We start from the raw sequence: 22,152 nt of genomic DNA, 5'->3' as shown, positions 1-22,152 counted from the left end.
TAACAGCATAATTTGTTTTTTTTTTTAAAGGAATACTTAACATTGACTAATGAAGCTAATGTGCATTGTGACTGTTTATAACCCAATAATTTACTGCTGGATATACTAAGAACAAATGTTCATATGCTTCACCAAAAAAAATATACACAGAAATACATAGTAGAACCACTCATAATAGCCCCAAATTGGAAAGAATTAAAATCTTCACTAAGCCTGTAATTACACACAGTGCAGCAAATTTCTTGTTTTTTATTGGATATTTTATTTACATTTCAGATGTGATCCCCTTTCTCCATTTCCCCCCCGACCCAGGAATCCCTCATCCCATCCCTCCTCCTCCTGCTTCTATGAGGATGTGCCCCCACCCACCCACTGCCACCTCCACCCACGAATTCCCCAACACTGGGGCCTCCCCTGGGCCAAGGACTTCCTCTCCCACCTATCCCCGACAAGGCCATCCTCCCCTACATATACAGCTGGAGCCATGGGTCCCTCCCTATGTGCTCCTAGTGGACCCTGGGAACTCTGATTGTTTGGTATTGTTACTCTCCCACCATGGGGCCCACAAACCCTTTTAGCTCCTTCAGTCTTCTCTCTCACTCCTCCTTTTGGGAGCCCCATGATCAGTTCAATGGTTAGCTGTGAGCATCTGCCTCTGTATATGTCAGGCTCTGGCAGACCTCTAAGGAGACAGCTATATCAGGCTCCTGTCAGCATGTACTTTCTAGCATCCACATAAGCGTTTACCTTTGGTGACTGCACATGGGATGGATACCCAGGTGGAACAGTCTCAAGAGACCCCTTCTTCAGTTTCTGTCCCACACTTTGTCTCCGTATTTGCTCCCATGAGTATTTTGTTACTCCTTCTAAGAAGGACCGAAGCACCCACACTTGGTCTTCCTTCTTCATGAGCTTCATGTGGTCTGTGAGTTGTATTTTGGGTATTGTGAGCTTTTGGGCTAGTATCCAATTATCAGTGAGTGCATACCATGTGTGTTCTTTTGTGATTGCGTTACCTCACTCAGGATGATATTTTCTAGTTCCATCCATCTGCCTAAAAGTTTCTCAAATTCATTGTTTTTAATAGCTGAGTAGTACTACATTGTGTAAATGTACCACATTTTCTGTATCCATCCTTCTATTGAAGGATATCTGGGTTCTTTCCAGCTTCTGGCTATTATAAATAAGGCTGCTATGAACATAGTGGAGCATATATCCTTGTTATATGTTGGAGCATCTTCTGGGTATATACCCAGGAGTGGTACAGCTGGGTCCTCAGGTAATGCTATGTTCAATTTTCTGAGGAACTGCCAGACTGATTTCCAGAGTGGTTGTACTAGCTTGCAATCCCACCAACAATGGAGGAGTGTTCCTCTTTCTCCACATCCTCGCTGGCATCTGTTATCACCTGAGTTTTTAATCTTAGCCATTCTGACTGGCTTGAGGTGGAATCTTAGGGTTGTTTTGGTTTGCATTTCCCTGATGACTAAGGATGTTGAACATTTCTTTAGTTGCTTCTCGGCCATTCGAGTTTCCTCAGTTGAGAATTCTTTGTTTAGCTCTGTACCCCATTTTTGATAGGGTTATTTGGTTGTCTGGAGCCTAATTTCTTGAGTTCTTTGTATATATTGGATATTAGCCCTCTATTGGACGTAGGATTGGTAAAGATCTTTTCCCAATCTGTTGGTTGCTGTTTCGTCCTATTGACAGTGTCTTTTGCTTTACAGAAAAGTCCTTTATCCACTTGGACTTGAGCTTTGTACAAGGATTTGCATTCTTTAACATGCTGACCTCCAGTTGAACCATTTGTTGAAAATGCTATTCTTTTTCACTAGACGGTTTTAGCTCCTTTGTCAAAGATCAAGTGACCATAGGTGTGTGGATTCGTTTCTGAGTCTTCAATTCTATTCTATTGTTCTTTCTGCCTGTCTCTGTACCAATACCATGCAGTTTTTATCACTATTGCTCTGTAGTACAACTTGAGGTCAGGGATGGTGACTCCCCCAGAAGTTCTTTTATTGTTGAGAATAGTTTTTGCTATTCTGGGTTGTTTGTTATTCCAAATTAATTTGCAAATTGCTCTTTGTATCTCTATGAAGAATTGAGTTGGAATTTTGATGGGGATTGCATTGAATCTGTAGATTGCTTTGGTAAAATGGTCATTTTTACAATATTAATCCTGCCAATCTATGAGCATGGGAAATCTTTCCATCTTCTGAGATCTTCTTTGATTTCTCTCTTCAGAGACTTAAAGTTCTTGTCATACAGATCTTTCACTTGCTTGGTTAGATTCACACCAAGGTATTTTATATTATCTGTGACTATTGTGAAGGGTGTCATTTTCCTAATTTTATTCTCAGCTTGTTTATCCTTTGAGTAGAGAAAAGCTACTGATTTGTTTGAGTTGATTTTATATGCAGCCACTTTGCTGAAGTTGTTTATCAGGTTTAGGAGTTCTCTGATGGAAGTGTTGGGGTCACTTAAGTATAATATCATCATCTGCAAATAGTGAAATTTTGACTTCTCCCTTTCCTATTTGTATCCTTTTGACTTCCTTTTGTTGTCTAATTGCTCTGGCTAGGCTTTCAGTGCTATATTGAATAGGTAGGGAGAAAGTGGTCAGCCTTGTCTAGTCCCTGATTTTAGTGGAATTGCTTCAAGTTTCTCTCCATTTAGTTTGGTGTTAGCTACTGGCTTACTGTATATTGCTTTTACTCTGTTTAGGTATGGGCCTTGAATTCCTGATCTTTCCAAGACTTTTACCATGAAGGGATGTTGAATTTTGTCAAATGCTTCCTTGGCATCTGAGATGATCATGTGTTTTTTCTTTTTTTTTCTTTGAGTTTGTTTATATAGTAGATTATGTTGATGGCTTTCTGAATATTGAACCATCCGTGCATTCCTGGGATAAAGCCTACTTGATCATGATGGATGATTGTTTTGATGTGTTTTTGGATTTGGGGTGCAATAATTTATTATTTTTGCATCAATATTCATAAGGGAGATTGGTCTGAAGTTTTCTTTCTTTGTTGTGTCTTTGTGTGGTTTAGGTATGAGCATAATTGTGGCTTCATAGAACAAATTGTGTAGTGTTTCTTCTGTTTCTATTTTGTGGAATAGTTTGAAGAGAATCGGTATTAGGTCTTCCTTGAATGTCTGATAGAATTCTGCACTAAAACCATCTGGTCCTGGGCTTTTTTGGTCGGAAGACTTTTAATTACGGCTGCTTTTTCTTTAGGGGTTATGGGACTGTTTAGATGGTTTATCGGCTCCTGATTTAACTTTGGTACCTGGTATCTGTCTAGAAAATTGTCCATTTCATCCAGATTTTTCAGTTGTGTTAGGTATAGGCTTTTGTAGTAGGATCTGATGATTTTTTTTTAATTTCCTCAGTTTCTGTTGTTATGTTTCCCTTTTCAGTTCTGATTATATTAATTTGGATACTGTCTCGGTGCCCTCTGGTTAATCTGGCTAAGGGTTTATCCATCTTGTTGATTTTCTCAAGGGTCCAGCTCCTGGTTTTCTTGATACTTTATATAGTTCTTTCTGTTTCTACTTGGTTGATTTCAGCCCTGAGTTTGATTATTTCCTGCTGTCTACTCCTCTTGGGTGTATTTGCTTCTTTTTGTTCTAGAGCTTTCAGGTGTGCTGTCGAGTTCTTAGTATATGCTCTCTCTGCAGTTTCTTTTTGTAGGCACTTAGAGCTATGAGTTTTCCTCTTAGTGCTGCTTTCACTGTGTCCCACAAATTTTCATATGATGTGTCCTCATTTTCATTAAATTGTAAAAAGTCTTTCTTTCTTTATATCTTCCTTGACGAAGTTATCATTGAGTAGAGCACTGTTCAGTTTCCATGTGTATGTGGGCTTTCCATTGTTTTTTATTATTGAAGACCAGCCTTAGTCTGTGGTAAACTGATATGATGCAAGGGATTATTTCAATCTTTTTGTATCTGTTGAGACCTGTTTTGTGACCAAGTATATGGTCTATTTTGGAGATGGTACCATGAGGTGCTGAGAAAAAGGTATGCTCTCTTGTTTTAGGATGAAATGTTCTATAGATGTCTGTTAAATCCATTTGGTTCATAACTTCTATTAATTTCACTGTGTCTCTGTTTAGTTTCTGTTTCCATGATCTGAGAGTGGGATGTTGAAGTCCCCAACTATTATTGTGTAAGGTGCAATGTGTGCTTTGAGCTTTAGTAAAATTTCTTTTATGTATGTGGGTGCCCTTGCATTTCAAGCATAGATGTTCAGAATTGAAAGTTCATCTTGGCAGATTTTTCCTTTGATAAGTATGAAGTGTCCTTCCTTATCTTTTTTGATTACTTTTAGTTGAAAGAAGATTTTATTTGATATTAGAATGGCTACTCCAGCTTGTTTCTTGGGATCATTGGCTTAGAAAATTGTTTTCCATCCTTTTACTCTGAAGTAGTGTCTGCCTTTGTCACTGAGGTGCATTTCCTGTATGCAGCAAAATTCTGGGTCCTGTTTATGTATCCAGTCTGTTAGTCTATGTCTTTTTATTGGGGGATTGAGTCCATTGATGTTAAGAGATATTAAGAAAAAATGATTGTGGCTTCCTGTTATTTTTGTTATTAGAGGTGGAATTATGTTTGTGTAGCCATCTTCTTTTGGGTTTGTTAGAAGATTACTTTCTTGTTTTTTCTAGGTTATAGTTTCCCTCCTTGTGTTGGAATTTTCCACCAATTATCCTTTGTAGTGCTGTATTTGCGGGATAATATTGTGTAAATTTGGTTTTGTCATGGAATATATTGGTTTCTACATCAATAGTGATTGAGAATTTTGCTGAGTATAGTAGTCTGAGCTGGCATTTGTGTTCTCTTAAGGCATGTATTATGTCAGTCCAGGATCTTCTGACTTTTATAGTCTCTGGTGAGAAGTCTGGTGTAATTCTTATAAAGGTCTGCCTTTATATGTTACTTGACTTTTTCCCCCTACTCCTTTTAGTATTTTTTGTTTTGTTTTGTGCATTTGATGTTTTGATTATTATGTGATGGGAGAAATTTCTTTTCTAGTCTAGTCTATTTGGCGTTCTGTAGGCTTCTTGTATGTTCATGGGCACCTCTTCCTTTAGGTTAGGGAATTTTTCTCTGTAATATTTACTGGCCCTTTAAGTTGGGAATCTTCACTCTCATCTATACCTATTATCCTTAGGTTTGGTCTTCTCATAGTGTCCTGGATTTCCTGGATGTTTTGGATTAGGAGCTTTTTGCATTTATTTATTTATTTATTTATTTATTTATTTATTTATTTATTTATTGGTTTTTTGAGACAGGGTTTCTCTGTGTAGCCCTGGCTGTCCTGGAACTCACTCTGTAGACCAGGCTGGCCTCGAACTCAGAAATCCGCCTGCCTCTGCCACCCAAGTGCTGGGATTAAAGGCATGCGCCACCACCGCCCGGCTACATTTTTCATTTTCTTTGACAGTTGTGTCAATGTTTTCCATGGTATCTTCTGCACATGAGATTCTCTCTTCTATCTCTTATATTCTGTTGGTGATGCTTTCGTCTATGACTCCTGATCTCTTTCCTAGGTTTTCTGTCTCCAGGGTAGTTTTCCTTTGAGATTTCTTTATTGTTCCTACTTCATTTTTAGATCCTGGATGGTTTTGCTTAATTCCTTCAGCTGTTTGGTTGTGTTTTCTTGCAATTCTTTAAGGAATTTTTGTGTTTCCTCTTTAATGGCTTCTAACTGTTTACCTGTGTTCTACTGTATTTCTTTAAGGGAGTTATTTATGTCCTTCTTAAAGTCCTCTATCATCATCATGAGAAGTGATTTTAATTCTGAGTCCTGCTTTTCCGATGTGATGGGGTGTCCTGGACTTGCTATGGTGGGAGAAGTGGGTTCTGATGATGCCAGATAACTTTGGTTTCTGTTACTTATGTTCTTGGGCCTGCCTTTTACCATCTGGTTAACTCTAGCACTACCTGAACTCACTGTCTCTGACTGAAGCCTGTCTTTCCAGTTATCTTACTTGTGTCAGAACTCCTCAGAGTCCAGATGTCTCTGTGATCCTGTGATTCTGAACTCCTAGGTGGAGGAACTCCTGGGACTCAGGCTACTTCTGGGATCCTGAAATCCTTCTTCTCTGAGTGCAGTGGTTCCTCTAGGATGGCTCAGGATATGGTGTCTTCATGGGAGCAGACCAGCTAGGTGTCTGCCCTAGCCAAAGGGACCAAGTGAGGAGCAGTGCAACATATTTCTACAGTGGAATATGCTAATAATTCACCAGTGAGATGAAACCTTTTTTTCCAACAATCTCACAAACATAAGCCAAACAAAGGAAACTTGTATCATCTCAAACTGTTTGGAGCAGCTCCTTTCTGCAGTTGGCAATTGGTACAACCAGTCAACATGCAAAGAGTAAGACTGTGGGATATCAGCACTCAATAGGACATCTATTTTGAACTTTGAATGAGATTAGCACAGTCAGCCTGCAGAGAATGAGACTGTGGGTGCTCAGCTCTAAATAGGACATCTGTTCCACACCCCTCCTCTCTAAGCTCTGTTATTATTTCAGAAGAGAGGGGTGAAAATACTGTAACTCCAGGGTTGTGAAGGACCACTGCAAACCAGTGTTTTCCAGGAGCAACATGGCTGTTGCATACACAAGCTCACTGGTGGTGATGGCACACACAAGCTCACTAGTGGTGTTGTCACACACAAGATCACAACAGCCACACTGCAGCATGTATGGGAGGGGGGATGACAAAACTCCCCCTACCTGAGTTGTTATTGGCACTGATGGCTGCTGAGGGGAGGGAGACTCATTTTTCCTCTAGGGTGGGGCTCCTAGTTGCTTGCCTATGTGACAGTGAATGGCCTCACACCCATGAGCACACTAGCAACACTCAGTGGGCTCCTTGGGTTAACAAAGTAAAAAAGAGAAGAGTACAAGAGGTCAGGAGGGGATAGTGGGAGGGTTTGGGAGGAGTTGGAGCAGAGGGAGTCAGGGTTGAATTTGATTAACAAACAAACAAACAAATAACAAACTTATATCTGTGTACAGAGCTCTCAAACAACAAGCAAAAGTTATCTTGAAACTATAAAAAAGAAAGCTGCTCAAAAAATGCTTACTTTATAATTGCATGATATAAGGTTTAAAACAGGAAGACAAATCTCTTTCAGTGACTGTAGAATGGCAGCTCTCTTTGGGACTAGGGGGACTTTCTGAAGAAGGAGATTGAAGACAGGAACTGCTTGAGCCACACTGTGTTCAGTCTGTGACAATCACTGTGATGTAGTTAGAATGTATGTACATTAAAAATATGTTAGATTTTACTAAAAGTTGGCTTTTAAAGATAGTATCTTAATGACATCAGAAACTCTAAAGGAATGATGGAGGGACTGTTCTATTTTAAATGGCATTGATAACACACTAGAAAATAATGTATTCCAGGCAGCAGTGTGTTAGTAGAATGTTCTAGATATTAACAAAAATTAGTACAGAGTCACTCAACATTTTTTAATTCAAAAATATTAGGAAGTGGTGACTGTGCTGAGTGACTTACAGTTTCATCTCTCCTTTGCTGTGAGCAGACAGCTAGCTAAGAATTAAGATTACACCCACACATGTGCAGCTCAGTAGAGGAAGCAGTCACCTACACGAAAGCTGTGTCAGAAAGGCAAGGAGGGGACTGTGGACCTGGATTTGCCTTAAACAAAACCAAAACAAATCTCCAATGAATCAGATTATTACAAGAGTCCATTTACAAAGCTGTTGAAATACATAGGTCACATCATGGCTGGTGAAGTGTTCTGACCTCATTCCCTGGTTGTAATTCACACCAGCGTGGCTCTGGGTTCTCACAAAGCTACTATGTAGAGCAGTGCTCCTGTGCATATGGAAGCCATTGGTGGCATCAGTGAACTCCAACATGCTAGTGACAGACAAGGGAGCCTTGGTAATAAGAGGTGGGAAGCCACCTTCCCACCTAATATTATTCCTTGCTAGCTCCAAATTGCCCCATCAGTCAGATGGGACATTAGTTGTCTTTCATACCAACTTGGAACATATTTCAAGGTATGGTCAATTTCTTGCTCCCATTTTCCTGTTTCCAGAGCACTCTAAGTCACTCTATTTTCTACTGTTCCTCTGCTTGGTGTGCTGAGAAACGTGCCCCCATGTGATATGACTGACTATATTAGTCGTATTTCTCGTCACTGGGACAAAATACCTAAAACATTGGCTCATTCTAAGAAGATACATTGCATCCTGGCAGAAGAGGTAGGATCTAGTTCAAAGTGGCAAGGGCTTGTCACCAGGCCTCCTCACATTTTAGTGGACCAAGAAACAGAGCTAGCTTGTCTGAAAGCTGATGGACTGTATGTTACCCTTAAGGTCTGTCCCACTACTACCAGATAAATCCTATCTCCTAAAGGTTCCACGCCCTTTCAAAAGGGTATCACTAGGTCCCATGACCTTTCAGAAGGGTATCACTAGCTTGTTGAGAGGATCTCACATTCAAAGCATAATATTGACATGATAGAAAACAAAGTAACATTCACTTTAATATATGTGCTTGTGTATTAGTTTCAACTTCAAAATTGTTCCTCCCTCGCCTATTCCTTTGCCTCTCAGTGTGGTCTCCTCTCTCTGCTGCTTCAAGCTTCATCTGCTGTGCCCTCTTCTAATCTAATGCTTCCAACCCATTCTTCTCTCTTGCTAAACCACAGATCAAGCCTTATTCTCTCTCCTGATTTCTATCCAGTCTCCAATTCCTCCTCTGAATGGACATCTCTAGAACCTATTGCACTTAATACTTCATTTTCTTCATTGGCCTCCAATTTCTCTAGTACTATTTGATTTCATTTGCCTAGTTCCAAGACACTTTGTGTCTTCATTGCATCCTGATTACCTGGCTCTATAGAAAAGGGTACCCATTCAATGCAGCACTGAGGGTGTCTGCACTGCTGTTTTCTTTCTGCCCACATCTCATTCATTCCTATGATGTTGGACTTACATAGATGAATTCTAGATATGTGTTGTCAGCTAGACTTGGCCTCAGCAGGGTGTTCTTGGGTCATATCTGTTGACACCTAAGCCATGTATTTATCTTCTCTGCAGAATGATGTACAGATAATGTTTTTTGTGCTTACATATTTTCAGTTTTAAGTTACCCAACTGCAGAGGCCATGTATCCTTCTCACGTTTTAGAAGTGACACTTGTGGCAGGTTTAATTGTGTGTCTCTCTTCCTTCTTTGACTCCCACAAGACATCTGAAGGTCTCATTTCCTGCTCTTCTCCCAAGGTTTGCTCTCTGATTATAGCTGCAGCACAGGCGAGGCCAGTACCTCCCTGCAGTGTGTGAGTCAGCGGCCACGAGTTTACATTTTGGAAATAGTTTTGGCAGCTGGTGGAATTATCCTGAGGTAGTTGAGGCTGTTATCTCTAAGTGGAGAGAAAGAGTAATCTGACGATGAGGTCAGGCAGCATGGAGTCTGTGGACGGCTAGCAATTAGGCTAAACAACAGCAGCCTGGGAAAGGTTAGAAACCAACATTCTGCTGGAACTGAATGTGAGATGGAGCCAGAAAATTCCTAGGAAACCGCATAAGCCAAGATTCACATTTCATAGATAAGGAGCCCAGAAAGGTTGTTATGAAGTCCAATGTTACATGAATAAGTCAACGGCTGAGCCACAGCAACCTTCCTCTGCTCTAATTCCAAGGGCAAGGGCAGGCTCTGTACTGCCCCAGATGCTTAGCAGTGTTTGCACAGGACCAGCATGTTGGTCTCTTCTGCTGGTCTTTTTGACACCAGCAAGTCCTTATAAGCACTACTAACCCAAGATGTAGCAACACATACTTTAAAACACCAACAATGGCAGCAACTTTCAAGGAGCCCAGTTGTCTGCTGTCTACATAGACTATGTCTTCAAGCAGAAGTCTTGGCATTCTAAGTGAAGGACACCCATGTTTACACCATCTCCACAGTTTCATAGTGCTGCTACCATTTCTGTTATTTCTCTACAGAAATCCACTTTCAAGATGTTGCCACTGCCTGGAGGTGTTCTATCTTAGTCCATTGGGATGATTTTGATGAAATACTATGTATTTGGTAGATGAAGAGTGCAGAAACTATTTATTACAGTTCTGGAGGTCAGGTAAGACTCAAGGCACTCATGACCCCTCTGTCCCAGCCTCCTGAATTCTGAGGTATAGGTCCATGTCATTGCATCTGCTTAGTTCTCATGTGTAAGAACACTAACACCATCTAAAATTGTGATTTTATCCTAATTACCTCTCAACCCACCTCCTAATCTAACCCTTATGATACAGTTTTAGCATAGATATTTGGAGGCATTTTCCCTCAGTAAGATTTTATTCTTGCATGATGGATCTCCGATTTGTCTGCTTCTAGACTCTAAGTGCAACTTTTCCAGAACATTCCCAGGCTCACCTAACTCCCAAACTTCTCTTTCTTCCATTTGCTCACCAACTTTGAGCCACACAGTCATTTCGTTCTTGTTCCTGGCAGCACCTTGGAGTCCCTGCTGCTGGGATCTCTGAATACCATGGCCAACTCATCATACCCACTATCCCTGATCCCGATGCTGAGCTCAGATGAAGAAAACACTGTGTTATCACACTTGGTCCCTGTCACCAAGTTATCATTTCTGCTCTCACATGGGTCCTAAGTACAGCTCATCAGTCTTTTATGCTCAATCCCTCCTACCTCCAAATCTCAATGTCAGCAGTTTGAAATTGCCTCCTCGTCTTGACTCAGGACTTTCAGAAATGAGCCTCTCTCCTAGGATATGCTATAAATGAAGGCCAGGGCTATAGGCTAAAGTCTTACCTCCTACAGTCACATATGCACATCCTAGCCCATCCTCTCCTTCTTTGACCTATGGAGAGCTTTAAAAGTGTGTCTAAACATTTCTTCCCATTCTCCTTCCACATAAGATGATTGGAAACATTAAAATGAATCAGGTATTAAAAACAATGACTTCATGAAATTCTTAGGCAAATGGATGGAACTAGAAAATATCATCCTAAGTGAGGTAACCCAGTCACAAAAGAATATACATGGTATGTACTCTCTGATAAGTGGATATTAGCCCCAAAGCTCAGAATACCCAAGATATAATTCACAGACCACATGAATCCCAAGAGAAGAAAGACCAAAGTATGGAGGCTTCAGTCCTTCTTAGAAGGGGGAACAAAATATTCACAGTAGGAAATATGGAGACAAAGTGTGGAGCAGAGACTGAAGGAAAGGCCATCCAGAGACTGCCCCACCTGGGAATCCATCTCAGATACAGACACCAAACCCAGACACTATTGCAGATGCCAAGAAGTGCTTGCAGACAGGAGTCTGATAGAGCTGTCTGCTGAGAAGCTCTGCCAGAGCTGGACAAACACAGAGGCGGATGCTCACAGCCAACCATTAGACTGATCCAACCATATAGACTGGGTCCCCAATGCTGGAATTAGAGAAAGGACTGAAGGAGCTGAGAGGGTTTGCAACCTCATAGAAAGAACAACAATATAAACCAACCAGACCCCCCAACTTCACAGAGCTCCCAAGGACTAAACCATCAACCAAAGAGTACACATGGAGTAACCCATGGCTCCAGCCGCATATGTAGCAGAGGATGGCTGTGGGCTGGGAGAAGCAGCTGGGAACCTGGTTGAGCGAGTCTTGAACCCCAGACCATTATCTGGACCGCAGGTGTTCGGCTTTTACCCTCAGGCCCTGGTTCTTTTCATTCGGCTTTGGCCATCCACAGCCCCTCCCAAAGAGAGGTCTGTGACCATCAGTCACAAGGAACAGTGCCTCAGGCTCTCCCACGTGTAGATGAAGTATCTCCAAGCTCTCAGACCAAGCCAATAGGCGTTATCTGCTGCCAGACCCTAACCCACCCTGAAACTGTATATAAGGGCTGAAACTGTATTCTGGAGAAGTAAAGGTGCGTTCAAGAATCATCCTGGTGTCTGAGAGTCTCTGTTGCAAGAGCTGTAACACTAGAGCTCTAACACTTGGGGAGAGATCTGCTCTCCCGGAACCTTCCTGGGGCACCAAGCTGCTTCGTCGCTAGCTAGCCGGCTGACTCAGCGCTGAGAGACAGGTGCAGCACCTGGGAGTGACCAAGCAGCACAGCGGAGACTCGGGCAGAGGCAGCAGAGAGGGCAGGTGAGCTCTCCTCCCTGCTCACACTCTGTACCCTTTGGCCCAGACCTTTCACACCAGGCCTGGCTGGAGACCAATGGACAGTGGAGATGCAGGCAGAGGTAGCGGCAGAGAAGGTAGCAGACCCTCCCTGCTCTCACTCTGTCCTCAGCTGGGAGATCATCGTGGGACACCCTCCGGAACCGGGGACCCACAGATGGCCTTGTTGGTATCAATGGGAAGAGGGGCCCTTGGTCCTGTGAAGGCTCGATGCCCCAGTGTAGGGGAATGCAAGGGTGGGGAGATAGGAATGGGTGAGGAGGAGCACCCTCATAGAAGCAGGGGGAGGGAACATGAGATAGGGAGTTTTCAGAGGGGAAACCAAGAAAGGGGATAACATTTAAAATGTAAATAAATAAAATATCCAATTAAAAAAAATAAAAAAATAAATAAAAGTTATTACATAAAGAGAAGATAGGCCTTGTCCTTTCCCTCTCTACATTGATCTGCTAACTGAATGTCCAGAACTCATTCTCTTTGAGTTTCACACACATACTCATATACATCCAGAGACAAACACACACACACACACACACACACGTACTCACACACACACACACACACAGTTGCATGAAGAATTTCTTATAAACCAATAAAATTAATTTTTTTTTAACTTAGTAACAGATCACCTTAACAGAGCTAGGGAAAAACTAATGTTAGTGGACATTGTCTTTGGTCTTTGAATTTTGTTGTTATTGTTGTTTAATGGGTAGTTCAAGCTAGTTCTATCAGTGAGAAGCAATTCTCAGCAGTTGATAGCACATAGTTAAATACTGACATCATTTGAATTGGGACTATTCCAAAATCCCAATCTCTTTATTTCCCAAATTTCTAAATCACAAAGTCAGCTTTGGACCATTTCATAAAGTCGTTTTGATACCCATGAGCTCCAGGCATACTTCCCAGAATTTAACTAGGCAGCAACTACACCAATGATATTTCCCCCATAAACACCATTTCCACTGGGAGAAATTACTTAGTCATCTGTAGATCAGAAAATTGGATACTTTGATGGCCTAGATTTGGTTGAACACATATTCTCTATTTCTCAAAGGAAGGCTAAGAGGTATGAAGAGATGGAATTCCCGGGAAGTCTCGGGGTTTGTCTCTCCCAGATAAACATGAGCATTCATTTTAGTGCTTACTGATGTTCTCAAGGTTCTCATTAACAACCCAGACATGAGGATTAAAATCAGCATGTTCTGTATTTTAGCTAAATCCCAGCATTTCTCGGCAGCAATGGAAACTCCAGTCTGATAGCCACTATGCTGCTTGGAGAGGCACACATTCAGACTGCAGATGCCCTTCCTAGCTAGCAGGTCCTGACCCTGAGGCCCTAGTCTCACAACGGAAGATGGAAGAGAAAGAACAAGGCTGTTGTGGGTGTGCTCCTAACCCATTTATTTCGCTTGGTGTAAGCCATAGTGGTCATAGCTGTACTTCCTTCTTGAATTTATTTGTATCTGGCATAACTCACTACTTCTCCTTACTGAGTCTAAATACTGTTGCGTGTCATCAGATAGTTCATGAAGTCATAACATATGCTTCTATTATTGAAAGCAATAACACTGGGCTTAGGGAACCTTAGCATCTCATTGCCTACCCATCCTCTCCATCGTTCTGCAGCAACAAATGAAAGAAGAGTTGGGATTTAGGTCATTCTACTGTTTTCAGGAACAGTGTTTGGAAACAGGAGAACAGCGTGGGAGGAGGGAGATTCATTGAAAATAACCTAAACTAAATATCCTTGGGAAAGTCCAACCAAGTTTAGGAGGGTTTATGAATATTTAGTAGGTGGAATGCTTCATGGCTCCCAAGAATGAATGAGAACCTCACCTTTGATACTTGCTATTAAAGAGTGTACAAATGTGACATTGACCTAGAGTCCCCCATACATCAAACCCCGGATCAATAAGCACAGCAAATTAAATGTAGCTTCAAAGGGTCTGGACTTGGACCAAGAAGTTCTCTTTATTAATGTGTTCCTGGAAAAAAAACTCATATTTTGATTAGATTGTTTCCTTTCAGACAAAGATGGAAACAGCACTGAAGAAAGCACAGTGAAGACATCTTAGGCCTTTGGCAGCCAGTTCATTTCCCTGTGCATTTGGTACAGTTTGGATTTGGCATCATCCAAATTACCCTGTTCCTGGGTTAGAAATGCAGCCCCCTCCCCATTTTCTCATGCTGCCTTTCTCCTCTCTCTGACATTTCCTTGGCTGTGGTTGAAACTTTGACATATAAATACCACTTGCCAAATGATACTGTAAAACAAACTTCCAAGTGTCAGCGAGTGGTTTGCTAGTCTGGGGACTAGAGAATAGGCCCAGGAACACCTCTGTGGCAGCTTTCATCTGCCTCCAGCCATCTGCAAATAATTTGAAAATAATTTTCAATGCAGCTAGCTAGGTTCTTTGGCCTGGTGAAATAGCAGCCAAGAGAAGGGATCGGAGTCATCAGAAAGCCTTAACTCCTAAAAAGTAGATAAAACTGTAGGTTTTTAAAGACCTGCTATAGACTAGGCCAATAGCACTCATCACATGGTCTGGAATCTCCTTTTACTTGTGAATCCCACCACAAGCCCCAGACCATTGAGAAAACTCACTCCTCTTTTCCTACACCAATCACCATGGACTCACAACTGTGGCTCTGAAAATGGCTGCAACCCTGTAAGGACCTCTGAGGTCATCCTGACATCTAAATCTGAGGTGCTTCTTTCTCATGTAGGGGTAGAACATTCTCAGAGGCAAGATGTGGGAAGTCTTGTGAAAATAGAGAGACGTGAGATTGGCAAAATCTTCAAGAAACCTGTGATTCCTCTCCATTCTTCGATGTACAGGGCTTTCCTTAGAGACTGGATGAGTTAGAGACTGGATGAGTTTGTGATAATGGCTCCTTGTTGTGGATAGCCTAGGCCTTGTGTTTTGATGCTAATTCCCCTTTCTTGTGGAGGGCTGCAGAGGAGGTGTGAGTCATTACACAGGTGAATTCTAGTGAACCTTCTGCACATCTTAATTTATAAAATAAAGGCTGGAGCCAGTGATTAGGCAGAAGAAGGGGAGGTGGAAAAATAAAGGTTGGTGGGACAGAGCAGAGGGGAGGAGGACTGGAGGAAGACAGTGGAGGAGGAAGACAGTGAAGGAGAGGACAACTGGGAAGCAGGAGGGTAGAAGGACAGATGCAGGGTCTGGTTTAATCCTCAAGGATTAAACCATGTGAGTGCTATTGGCCTAGTCTATAGCAGGTCTTTAAAAACCTACAGTTTTTAAATCCTCAAGTTTAATCCTCAAGTTATAAGGGTCTCATAGCTGGGGAACAGAGTAGTGTAGGGGTATCTGCCCAATCTAGGCTTAAAGAATATATTCATAATTACTGAATTGTATTTGCTTTGACCAGTCATATATGGGTTAGAGATTTAAATATCTCCCACTACAGCTCCTGGGTCAAGTGCAGCAATAAAGAGGAAAGAAACAGGGATGATCCAGGAAGAGGGTGCCATGTGCAAAATGTCAGGTCAAAGTGCAACCTACCCCATGGAGTGACAATTTGCTCTCCTGCACAGTGGGAACATGATAGCTATGCAAAACGTCCCTTCTTTCCTTCCTTCCTCCATTTCTTCCTTCTATTTCTTACTATTTTCACAGTAGGAAAGGGCAGAAAGAGCCATCAAGAAGTTGCTTTTCTGTGGATCTATAAAAGATCTACCCTCAGGGCCCCTCACCTGTAACTCTGTCACTTGGAAATGTTTCTTCAGCTTCCTCTACTGTGAAACTGGACCAAGCAAGAAGGATAGAGTAACAGATTGGCTTCTGAATGCCATCGATACCAAGAGAATTTAACTCTGTCCTTATACATAAAAGTTTAAAACAGCCAGGAAGAAACTCCAAATTAGACAATAACTCTCAACATGTATAGAAAAATATATTAACCAAGGTTAAAAAAAAACCACACAAGAAATAATAAGAAACAAATTGATCAACTTTGCTGGAGGAAATATTAAATTATTTGGCTTTTTTTTAAACAAAAACTAAAATGACATAATAAAAGTACATTTATAAAGCAAAAGAGTGACCAAAAAATATACAGACAGAAACGTAGGAAGCAGAATTATGTAAGGGAGTCATAAATTCAATTCAAATTTTATACAATTACAGAGAGTCTGTAATAGGACAATTGCAGTTTCCAACTTTTGCAATATGCTATGATTGGCTATAATTATAAAATAATAATTCTTGCCTGTCATAGTTTGTATTCCTTTTATCAAAGGAAACACCCCAAATTATAGAAACCTCTGATTCCAATAAAACTGATTTACCCCTGGTGCCAAAGAGCTCAAGAGTTGTATCAACAAATCATATGACATTTGCTTCTGTTGTTCCACACTGTCTGTGTGACTCTGAGGAAGGAATCATAAGCTCACAGTCTGAACAAGCTCTGAGGTCATCCCTATTAGTTTATTTTTGGGTGCTCCTTATTCCTGCATTTTCATCTGCTTTCTGCTGCTATAACAAAATGCCTGAGACCAGGAAATGTATAAAGAAGAAAGATGTATTTGTTTGGAGGCTGGAAAGTTTCAGAGCACAGTGCCTGCAAGTGCTCTACATCTGTCCAGGGCTTCTTGTTCTATCTTCTTCTAATAGAGAGAATCATGTAATAAGAGTAGTTCTGGCTCAGGTCTCACCCTCTTCTAGCATTACAATTGTTATCAAGGGGGCCCATACCAGCCCTCACATCTTTTGTAATACTAATTATCTTCCAGTTTACCCCCAAATACTATTAGCATATGAATAGAGGATTAAGTTCTTGGCACAAAAACTTCTGAGGTGTTTGTTGAGGTGCTCCCATGCTTCCTGGTCCTCTTTTCCAGTTCTGGTTTTGACACTCACCTGCAGTTCCTGCAGTCCTGTCTTAGTATTTTGTCCTGTAGACCTAGAAATCAGCTGTGTTCCCTGCATCCCATGTCCCTCTTTCTCTGCCCATGTCTATGTCATACTCACCCTTACAAATTCATCTTCCAGGATCTTGCTCTCAGCTGGGGAAAATGACACTCTGGTAATTGACTGGCTAAATATTGTATTATGTCAACAAGGATATGACCATGTCACTAATGCGTTTTTCTAAACTCTGCAGTATGTCTAAAAGTTGGTGTACCCCCTTTGGGTACTACTTCCATCTCTTCCCCCATCTCTTTAATGCAGGCCATTGCAAAGGAGGAAGATGCTACTTCCCCCATCTCTTTAATGCAGGTGGTTGATCCTGCCCCACCTACTCCCCAAGATAGTTAAGGTTTGGAGAACTCTACAAGGGAAATTCTTGTTCTAGAGCTGGAATGGAGGACTATTTAAAGGCAACTGCTGCCTTCCCTGCTGGTATTTCTTCAGAAATTCTTGTCAAAATGTTCTGGATGATGCAGTCACACAAGGGACAAATCCAGGAGCCTAAGTATGCAAAAATGTTGTAGCCAATTCACACCAGCCTGGGGCACAGAATAAAAACAACTTCTGCACTTGTCTTCCTACAACACCTGTGCCCTTGTCTCCCACAATGAATCTCCCTCTAATGGAGAGCATTACCCATTTTCAGCTGGGTATGGTTCTAGTCACCGGACATTATCAGTGTCTCATTGCCCCCACAGAAATTCTCCAGTGCTTTCTCAGTTTTTCAGGAATCATCCTTCAAGTCTCACCTCAACTCACTGAGCAGCTTCTTACCCCGTCCCTCCCCCTCCCAGACAATTATGTGTCTCACTACAAACCCCAAAGAACCAACATGCATTGCATGCTCATTTCTCCACAACAACCAAACTCTCTTTTGAAAATATGATGCAAATGCTTCTATTTAGCGCTCTCTGTTTTCCTCCTCATGATCTCCGTTTTAGAGTGCTCTCTTCCAGCCTGGGACACTTTGTGTTCTCAGATGCATGGCATGTTTTATGCCCCTTAACTTTTATACATGATATTCTCCCAACTCTTTTTGTGCAATAAGAAGACTGAATATTTGTAAATCTAGTAACACATCTGCATGTCTGTAACCCCAGAAGTCTAGAGGCTGAGGTATGGGGAATCATGAATTCAAGGCCAGCCTGGGCTACATAATAAGATCCTTGCCTCAAAAAATTACCATTTCCAAAGCATTATGCTAGTAATCATATGTAAGAGTCCCTTTCTTGCCTTTGCACTTTATCAGAAATTCCCCAGATGCTACAGACAATAGTGCAGGATTTACAATGCTGAGTACACCTGCAAAGATCTTGCAAACAGATTTGCCCAGGCCCACCTCTCATCAGCTGTACAAGATTCCTGGGAAAGGCCTGGGCACTGTTATCTTAAGCTTCTTGGTGAGTTTTTTTAGCAGCCAGTGTTATAAACTATTAGGAATCAGTCTTAGCCAGCCAGTGTCCCTGTTCCTAGAGTATTCCTTTCTTTAGCTAGTTAACTTCCCACCTATCCTTATATGACAGCTCAGTTCTGGCATCCTCCCTGATTAGCCCTGAGAATACATGTAAAATTAAAGAAATCCACTTCCAGCTATTTACCTAAAACAAATTAAAATCAATGTTCATATAAGGCTTCCTGGTGATTTTATTTGAAATTAAGGCCAGTATCTAGATATCTTTTAGTCAGTTTTCAAATGTTTAGCTCATCAACACGATGGAGCACTACTCACTCAAGAGGAGGAACAGCCCAGTTCTATACAGAGCAGCATGTGGTAGCTTGCACTGTATGAATGGGGATAGATGGAGCTAAATGAAAGAACCCTGCCACAAAAGGAGGAGGAAGCAAATTAGCAGAGGAGTGTGCCAAGCAGAAAGAGAACTGAGAAAGCCGTCGAGGTGAAAGGCACACTCAGCAGCGGGACTGCAGTGTGGCAACACAACTGTGTGCAATTCCCAGAGAACTCTGTGAGGCTGGGTTTCACCATGTGTGAGTCTCGGCAAAACCCACTTAAAATTATCCACGTAACTGAAGGGGAAAACCAAGGAAGGCAGCTGCTCTGATTCTTCTAATTGCACATCTTATATGCGATACTTTCTCAGGACAAAAAGAAATGAAATTTCATAAAATAATTCCAAAATGAAATACCAGTTTCCTTGCAGATACTAAACATACAGAGCTTAAGAGTTAAACGATAAGAAAAAATAGCATTAATAAAAAATTAAAAACTTGTACTACTAGCTTTAATGGTAAATACAGTACAATCCTGTAATTCACTTTTATTCTACCTTTGTGTACTTTGTCTACTTAAGTCAATTATTAAAAGATGATACCCCAGTAGGAATATGTAGAATTAATTTTTAAGGTTTGTTTCTAAACTACCTTCTATGATATAATATGACACGTCTGTCACTGTTACTAGATAATCAGTGAACTAAAAGGGACCCTATGAAACAAGCACTCAATACAGTAGCACTAAAGTGGGATGTGTGGTGTATGTGAGAAAGAACTAAGAATCTGCTACAACCAAACCCAGTGCCTAAGGCATCATCCTTGATTGACTCCTATATCAGGAACAAACAAAAGCCGAAGGGGCTGGTCTGCTACCTGAAAAGACTTAAGGAACGTGAACTTGGGAGTGGGGTTATAGCTTTATGCTTAAGAGATGCAAAGTATGCTACATGGAGATGAAATGCCAGTGTCTGCAATTGATTCATAAATGGTTTACCAAAAACACACAAATGAGAAAAGAACAGTATATGCCAAAAAGTGAACAAAGCAATCCTAGTACGTGTAGGGTATATTGTACTGAGTGTTGTGTCGGTCTTTACTGTTTATGTAAAGTTGGACATTTTTGAATTAAAGGTTAGAAGGAAAACAGCAGAGGGGAAGACACATAACCAAAACCATCTACCTAGTTTGCTTGGTGTGGAACAAAACACAGTGGTGCTGTAAGGAACAACACACCCTCCCAGAGTTTGGAGGAAGCTCGAGGTGCTGAGCTGGAAGGCTTGGAACCAGCAAAAACAGTCAAGGCATGGAGTTCCGTTGTCAGAGACTACATTTTTCTTAACTGACAACCTGGAAGACTCATGCAGCACTGAAATATTTCAGTTTGAGCAAAGACATCAAGCCGGAACGTTATTAATTTTACTTCCAGCTAAACCACTGGCAAAAATGGATGACTCCTCTCAGATTCCTTTAGAACGGATGGAAAAGCCCAGGCTTTCTTGGAAACCTATACAGGGGTTTCAAGGGGATTGCTTTGGGGAGTCACACATCCATACCACTAATCAGCTTAATAAACAGTCCTGGCTACCACTCATGTTTACCCGGCATCACATCTAGTCAAGTTTAAATGTGGGGGGGTCAGTCTTGGTAGAGAATGTCTCAGCCTTATTCTTTGACAGGCATTGGAGAAAGCATGAGTGTCCTTCATAGGTAGATCATTTATGGTTAGTTAGATATTCTTCAAAGAATACTGTGGGAGAGAGGACATGCCAGATAGAGAGACTAGGAGGACCATTTCCTATTAAACAGTAGCAGTCTCCAAACCCTGCAGACTCTTAGTGACCATCCCAATCATAGGACTTTCTGATTTTGAGAGAATCCTTTTAATATTCAATTTTAATGAAATTCAAACCAGGCTTTTTGTTACTTGGTCTTTTCAACCAGGTGCCAAAGACCTGGCCAGACCCATGAATTACCACAAGCACTTTGAAGTTCACACAGAGTAAAAGGAATCTAGGCTACTCTCCCTTCCACTCTTCAAAAAGACCATCCTAGGGAATAGACTTCTCCCTTGATTTATCCAGCTTGGAAGGACACCATGAACTTGGTTTTCCAAACCTGATTATTAAAAATCCCTCCTCTCTGAGTTTTTTCCTTTCCTTTCTTTTTGTTCGATTTCTCTTTTGTAAATCTTGAGAACCATAAAGAATCTCACTCCATCAGTAACTGATTTGAACTTTTTTTTTCTTGTTGAAAGCATTACTTTTAAGAGATGCCCAATTTACCATACATTGGCATGGTCAGCATATTATTTTTCCTCTCAAAAGTCAACAAAATTAAAATTCACTCTTCTGAGAGCTACAGAATTTGGAAAGTCAATGTGCTGCCTGCTACCCAGCCAGGCTATTATTTCATGCGTGCTGGTGGTAAGGTTTAATTGCAGAACCTAAAACACAACTAAGATTCCCAGGGAAAGCCACATGAGTACCTTAATATGTGGCAATTCTCATTTGTTACATGTAACATCTCAATAGTGCTACCCTACCTTGCACCAATGTAACAGTCTGTCTTTTCCTCAGCCCTGAGCAGCCTTGGGTACTCATGAATTCCTGTTAACAGTGTCAGAAAAGGGTAAAAACAAACAAACAAGAAAACAAAAAACAAAAAAAAAGAAAATTACCACAATGTCACTCCAGGGAAGATGGGCACAGGTTTGTTAAACAGCTACTTAGGTATGTGGATTGGAATTTAAGACATCCTGTATATAACAGTCTTGGGCAGCAATAGGGATGTTAGTCATGGAGCAGGCATGAGAGAAACACGCATGCTTTTTGATATTCTGCAAGGTAAATATCATGAGTCCTTCATTAAGGTTTATATAGGGTAGTTACCCACACTCACTGCCATCAGCCGTAAGTTGAATACTAGACGTGTTGTTTATTTTATTCCTAGGTACAGCCAACCACACATGCTAAACCACTTACAGCAATTTATTGACACTGGCAAGAAGCAAATGACGCAAACAGAGTCTTGTGGAATTCTCAGGGTCTCTCTTCCCAATGGCTGCCACCAAGTTTTCTTCAGAAAATTTCTTTCTACATTGAAAACATGCCCAGATTTTGAAAAGAAACAAGCAATCAGGTATTTTTTTCTCTGTTTTCTGCCAATCTCAGTTGAATTTTCAAAGTAAACTCATTTTTCCCATTTAAATTGTAATGGTCTATCCAACAGTGTTCTCTCTCTCTCTCTCTCTCTCTCTCTCTCTCTCTCTCTCTCTCTCTCTCTCTCTC

Source organism: Grammomys surdaster, unplaced genomic scaffold (genome assembly GCF_004785775.1).
Source record: "Grammomys surdaster isolate TR1022 unplaced genomic scaffold, NIH_TR_1.0 125834, whole genome shotgun sequence".
NCBI classification, from domain to species: domain Eukaryota; kingdom Metazoa; phylum Chordata; class Mammalia; order Rodentia; family Muridae; genus Grammomys; species Grammomys surdaster.
The sequence above is the reverse complement of the archived record's forward strand: the minus strand, read 5'-3'. Positions refer to the sequence as shown.